Source organism: Arachis hypogaea, chromosome 7 (genome assembly GCF_003086295.3).
Source record: "Arachis hypogaea cultivar Tifrunner chromosome 7, arahy.Tifrunner.gnm2.J5K5, whole genome shotgun sequence".
In the NCBI taxonomy this organism is placed as follows: domain Eukaryota; kingdom Viridiplantae; phylum Streptophyta; class Magnoliopsida; order Fabales; family Fabaceae; genus Arachis; species Arachis hypogaea.
Window position 1 is genome coordinate 77,562,776 of NC_092042.1, and position 6,067 is coordinate 77,568,842.

The following is a 6,067-nucleotide window of genomic DNA, read 5'->3' on the forward strand; positions in this document are numbered from 1 at the left end:
AATGCCGCCATCAGTTCTAGCTTATACCACGAAGATTCCGGTTAAAGAACCCAAGAGATATCCACCCAATCTAAGGTAGAACGGAGGTGGTTGTCAGGCACACGTTCATAGGTGAGAATGATGATGAGTGTCATGGATCATGACATTCATCAAGTTGAAGAACAAGTGATATCTTAGAACAAGAACAAGCGGAATTGAATAGAAGAACAATAGTAATTGCATTAATACTCGAGGTACAGCAGAGCTCCACACCTTAATCTATGGTGTGTAGAAACTCCACCGTTGAAAATACATAAGAATAAGGTCTAGGCACGGCCGTGAGGCCAGCCTCCAAACGTGATCAAAAGATCTAAAGTGATCAAAAGATGATCAAAGGATCCAAAGATGAAAATACAATAGTAAAAGGTCCTACTTATAGAGAACTAGTAGCCTAGGGTTTACAAAGATGAGTAAATGACATAAAAATCCACTTCCGGGCCCACTTGGTGTGTGCTTGGGCTGAGCATTGAAGCATTTTCGTGTAGAGACTTCTCTTGGAGTTAAACGCCAGCTTTTGTGCCAGTTTGGGCGTTTAACTCCCACTTTGGTGCCAGTTCCGGCGTTTAACGCTGGGAATTCTGAGGGTGACTTTGAACGCCGGTTTGGGCCATCAAATCTTGGGCAAAGTATAGAATATCATATATTGCTGGAAAGCCCAGGATGTCTACTTTCCAACGCCGTTGAGAGCGCGCCAATTGGGCTTCTGTAGCTCCAGAAAATCCACTTCGAGTGCAAGGAGGTCAGAATCCAACAGCATCTGCAGTCCTTTTTAGTCTCTGAATCAGATTTTTGCTCAGGTCCCTCAATTTCAGCCAGAAAATACCTGAAATCACAGAAAAACACACAAACTCATAGTAAAGTCCAGAAAAGTGAATTTTAACTAAAAACTAATAAAAATATACTAAAAACTAACTAGATCATACTAAAAACATACTAAAAACAATGCCAAAAAGCGTACAAATTATCCGCTCATCAAACCTACATCTTTGTCAATGACAACCAACTCCACTGAAGGTTGCGAGTATCTCTTTTCATATGAGGGAACCTTCCACATCCTCAAAATTCTTACTTTAATGCACCAGTTCTTCTCTGAAATGAGAGAAAGGTCTTTCACAGAATCAAATTTCTGATCCATTTGGTGGATTGGATTTGGGCCTCGAAGAAGCACAAGAAGAAAATATGAGTCCAGCAGTTGAGTAACTGCAGAGAATTTTAGATACTGATTAAAAAAGTAGACACGAGGAGAAACAAATACAAAGGAAGAAATCACCATCAACTGAGACGGAAGTACAAAAAGCAAAAATAATTATAAATATAAAACCAATAATTATAACATACACTAATGTTTTTAACATTAATGAGTGGGGGTTCCACCGAAGCCACCAATGAAAATCTATTAAACACGTGTTGTGCCATAGCAAAGGACATGTAAAGATCACAACACCATGTCCATAACCCAACAATAACAACAGTGTAGCCCATGTTTCTAACTATCACATGCCAAAAAAGGAAACGGTCGATGTAGAAATTGGGAATAAACACATAAACACTCAGGAGATGTCACGGAGTGTGCATTACTTGGGTATTGCAAAAAGATCAACTTGCAACGAATGTGGCACGATGAAAGTCAAAGCAATAGAAACCAATATAGTGAAAATGGTGGCAGAATGGCATGGAAAACAAAAAAATAGATCACAGTGCAAATAATGAATGGAATAAATATGTGATATGTGATGCATGTATGATTAAATCTAAGGAAGTAAAGGAAAAACTTGAACGCATGTGCATGTAGCAGTAGCAATAACAATATCAATCACAATAAACATATGTCACATGAGATAAGGACGTCTTAGAACGAACCAGTATTAAAAATGTAGATAAACTCAGTGTGCAAGGATGTTGGAAAGAAGAGAAGGCTTTATAGAGCACTAGGTCCCAGCATTGACCAATTGCAATTTAGCAAACTGGAAACGGGACTACGGTCGGCATCGTCTGACGCTGGTTAGACAACAGTTTACTTTAAATTGAAAATAAAATGAAATTAATAAAGAATAAATAATAAATAAATTTACAGAGACGACGAAATAGACCAATATTGTAAAAACTGAAACCCTTACTCGATATACATCTTGAAAGCTAGCATACTAATTCGGCCGAGCAATTAAACAGTTTAAGAATTTATTTTTAAGATTTAAAGATTATAGATGTAAAAATTAAAAGATTTAAAGAATTTAAAAAAATTAAAAAAATAAACATTATTTAGTATGTGTCAAATATAATAATATTGTACAGTTATAGAATTATAGAATTATTATACTATACTATTATAGTAAAGTATTATAGTATATAGTTTATACAATTATACAACTATACAATAATAATAATAATATAATATAACAATAGTATAGTATAATATAGTGTTATAGTGTTATAGTTTTATAGTATTATAGTATAGTATAGTATTATACAACGTGAAATCTAGAACCATTATACAATCTTAACTCATTAAATCATATTAACTATATTATATATTACATATTTTATATTATATTAGACGGTTGTGATAATAATATTATAATATCAGTGTTATTATACAGTTGTTATTATAATATTCGTGTTATTAGAACTATGACCACAAGTATTAGTATAGCAATAACAAATATAACTAATATCTAATTACTAATTAAATGCCAAATGAAGTTTTACTTGAAGATTTACTTAAGTATTAAATCCAGGAAAAAAGGTGATTAAATAATAGAGTAAATACCAATTAATTAGGAAACAAAATAAATAAAAAGCTAAATAATTGACTAATAATAAATACTATATAACAAATAACCTATAAATAAGTTTGGGGCTGAATAGCTTGCGGGAAAGGCGTTATCCAACTGAATAATCAAAGCTCGTGTTTGATGCTTTTAATTGAACTGAGCACGCCACAGAGGAAAATAATTGATCCATAGAGAGCAAAGGTAACATGTTAAAAGGATTTGACCGTTTTAGGTTAAAGGGAGAAATGGATGAAAACTTATTCAGTTAGTCAAAAATGGCTGCTCATGTGTCAACAGGGGAAGTTAACAGCAATGACAATAACTCGTGGATAGATTCACACATAGAAAAAAATTGGATCAATTGCAACATAGCGAAAATGTGGGGGTATTTTTTTGACCATTATACAACTAATTTGATAATATCCATAAACGTCATTATAACACTACAATAAAGAGATCTGACCCCTGATAATGTGTAGAAGAATTAATGTATAGGCATTGTTATTGGAAGAAAGAAGCATGAAGGCTTTTTATGTCATGTAAGAATAATGCATACAGACCACCCAAAAAAACCATTATTGAAAAAACAAAAGATTTTCTAGGTATAAACTAAATAGTAGACATATTAGTAAAAGGTTTTGTAATATGAAAATACAAAAACAACTATTTAATGGTGTAAAATAATGGAACCAAAAGAATTAAAAACTAACTGGTTAAATGGTTTTTTGAAGGCAAAGTTTAATATAAAAAGACTAAACCTTTGGTTAATGGGTGATTTAAAGAGTGAGAAAAGTTCTTTAATGCAAGATGGATATAACATTACTTAAAAGGAATGAAAAGTTGTCAGAAGTATCAGAGAACTAATTTTTCCCAAACCATCACGGGGAGTCATCTCCGTTAAACCCATAGGGTGCGACAGTGCGGTCCTAAATCCTATAATAAAGTATAATACAGTGGCTATTATATGAAAGGGGATAAAAAAATAAAATGTTTGTCATCAGTCACGCAGCAGAATCCTATTCAATTACATAGGCAGCATTGTCCAAGTGTTTGTATTCAAGAACGAAAGAACTTCTGACTAAATGTGATTAAATTTATCTTATCAATATGGATAGTAAATCTTAAGTATGCTAATTTAATGGGTTAACCCACAGCACATAATAAAATGCATATTGCACATTGATAAAACACCAAGTTCGATATTTGATGGTGGGAGCACAGTTTTCGGCTTCAGGGAACAAGGCATCAAATACATAGGACATGACAATGCACACGCCAGTTCTTAAAGGAATAAACCATTAGCCTAATGCTACTTCCAGTATGCAGCATGTGGTGCTGACTAAAAGGCCTCCACCCCTTAGCGAAATAGCACTCTCGAGGCCGACTTGGCTTCGAGCGAACGTGGACCTTGTAACACACACCAGCATCATCGACAACGTCGACTTGATCAGGTTTAATCCCAAAGGCCCTTTAAACAAAACTGATAGGAAGGGTCTACAAAACAAATGAGAGAAAATGGTCTCAAAGTGAGTTAGATGCTGTTACTTCGTACATGTAGATATTTAGGACAAAAAACCCACATCAACCAAACACGGACGCATCGAAGGGCTGAATAAATCCTTACCAAAATATACTCCGCAGCTTGGTATTTTGAAATCAGTTTATCGACAACAACAGCTTCACGGTTTGGGAGCAAGCTGTGAAGTGATCCGGGGCAGAAATTTGAGTAATGGCCAAGCATTGAAGCAAAGGCGCGATAGTCAAGGGGTTTGGCTTCATAATCAGTAGCAAAAGTGAAATAAATATCGAGAAGCAACGAAAGCATGGGCAGATTTTGTATGGTGGAGGCAAATTGGATGGTGTATGTATCACCCATGGGATATATTACTGATGGCAAATTAGAGTGGATTGAATGTGGTAGTAAGAAATCCTCATCCTGAGACAAAGCGGGCACAAAATAAGCAGCAAGATTGCCACAAGCATTCCCTAATAGTTCATGTACGGCTAAAGGATACATGGGTGAAACCCCAGCAGCTAGGAGGGGCGCATTCACCTCTAGCACATGGAACATAAGGAACTCGGCATCACCCAGGTAGGCCATAAAGAACCAGCATCTTTCCTTAATGGTAAAGGCATTAATTAATTGTGGAAACCCCGCCACTATCAGGCAAAGAGCAGGAGTCTTGTGGAGCAGCATGGTAAACCGACGGCCAGAGGGATCGACAAACCTAACCTCATCTGGCAGTTCAGAACGAAATTCACGGTAAAAAGTTGGGGGAAGAGCAACCGTGGCCTGGAAGCAAAATTTATGGTTACTACAATGATTTTTTAATTCAATCACATATAAATTCTGAATCATACGCTTAAGGGACGGAAGAAAGAGACGCACCAAGCAGGAGTCCAAACAAAAAAAAATGTATCTGCGTGCAACTACTGAGAAGAATAAGTTAGACATGTTCCTGATGCATATAACGGGCAGAAGCAAAAGGAGAAGTCACCCCATTAGCCAGGTAAATAGAGGAAGTCACAAACAACGCAGGAAATGAACGATTGAGTTCTTGAAAAGCAAAGGTCAGGTTTCCAACGTACCCAGTGTGAAACAGGCAATGAAGAGTGACCCAGCCAGACGGAGACGACGCTTGTGGGAGGTTGCGGAAGAAAACTAACCGAAAGGAGCACCAATCTCGTGGGCAAATGAACGGAAAACGACCGGGAAGAAATCAAAATTAGCTTTTTTGGCCGATGATAAGCATTAACCATGAAAAAGTTATTGAAAATGTAGAAGAAAATATTAGCAATTCACCTTTTGTTAGAAGGAAACCACCATGCGAGCAAATGAGATTGAACGGCAAAAGATGAATAAGCAAAATTGAAGCGAGAAGGAAGTAGACAATGCTCTTTTTTATTTAAGGGAATAGGAGAGAACAACGTCAAAGTCAAAGAACTAGGAATTATTGAATGGAAGCAGCTGTTAGGGTTTGTAGCTCTAACAAAATTAATTAAACGGCCGAACAGACCAGAACCGTGCATCGAATGTAGTGTTAAATATGCATATATACAAATAACACAAAAATAAAAAATATATATATATAGTATATAATATTACTAATACTAATAGTAATACTAATATTTATATAGTCAACTATTTCTAACAGTTATTTATAAATAAAGTATACAATGTACGTTATATGTATATACGCAGGCATTTACATGAACATGTGATCAAAATAGAGAATAGTTTATATATATATATATAT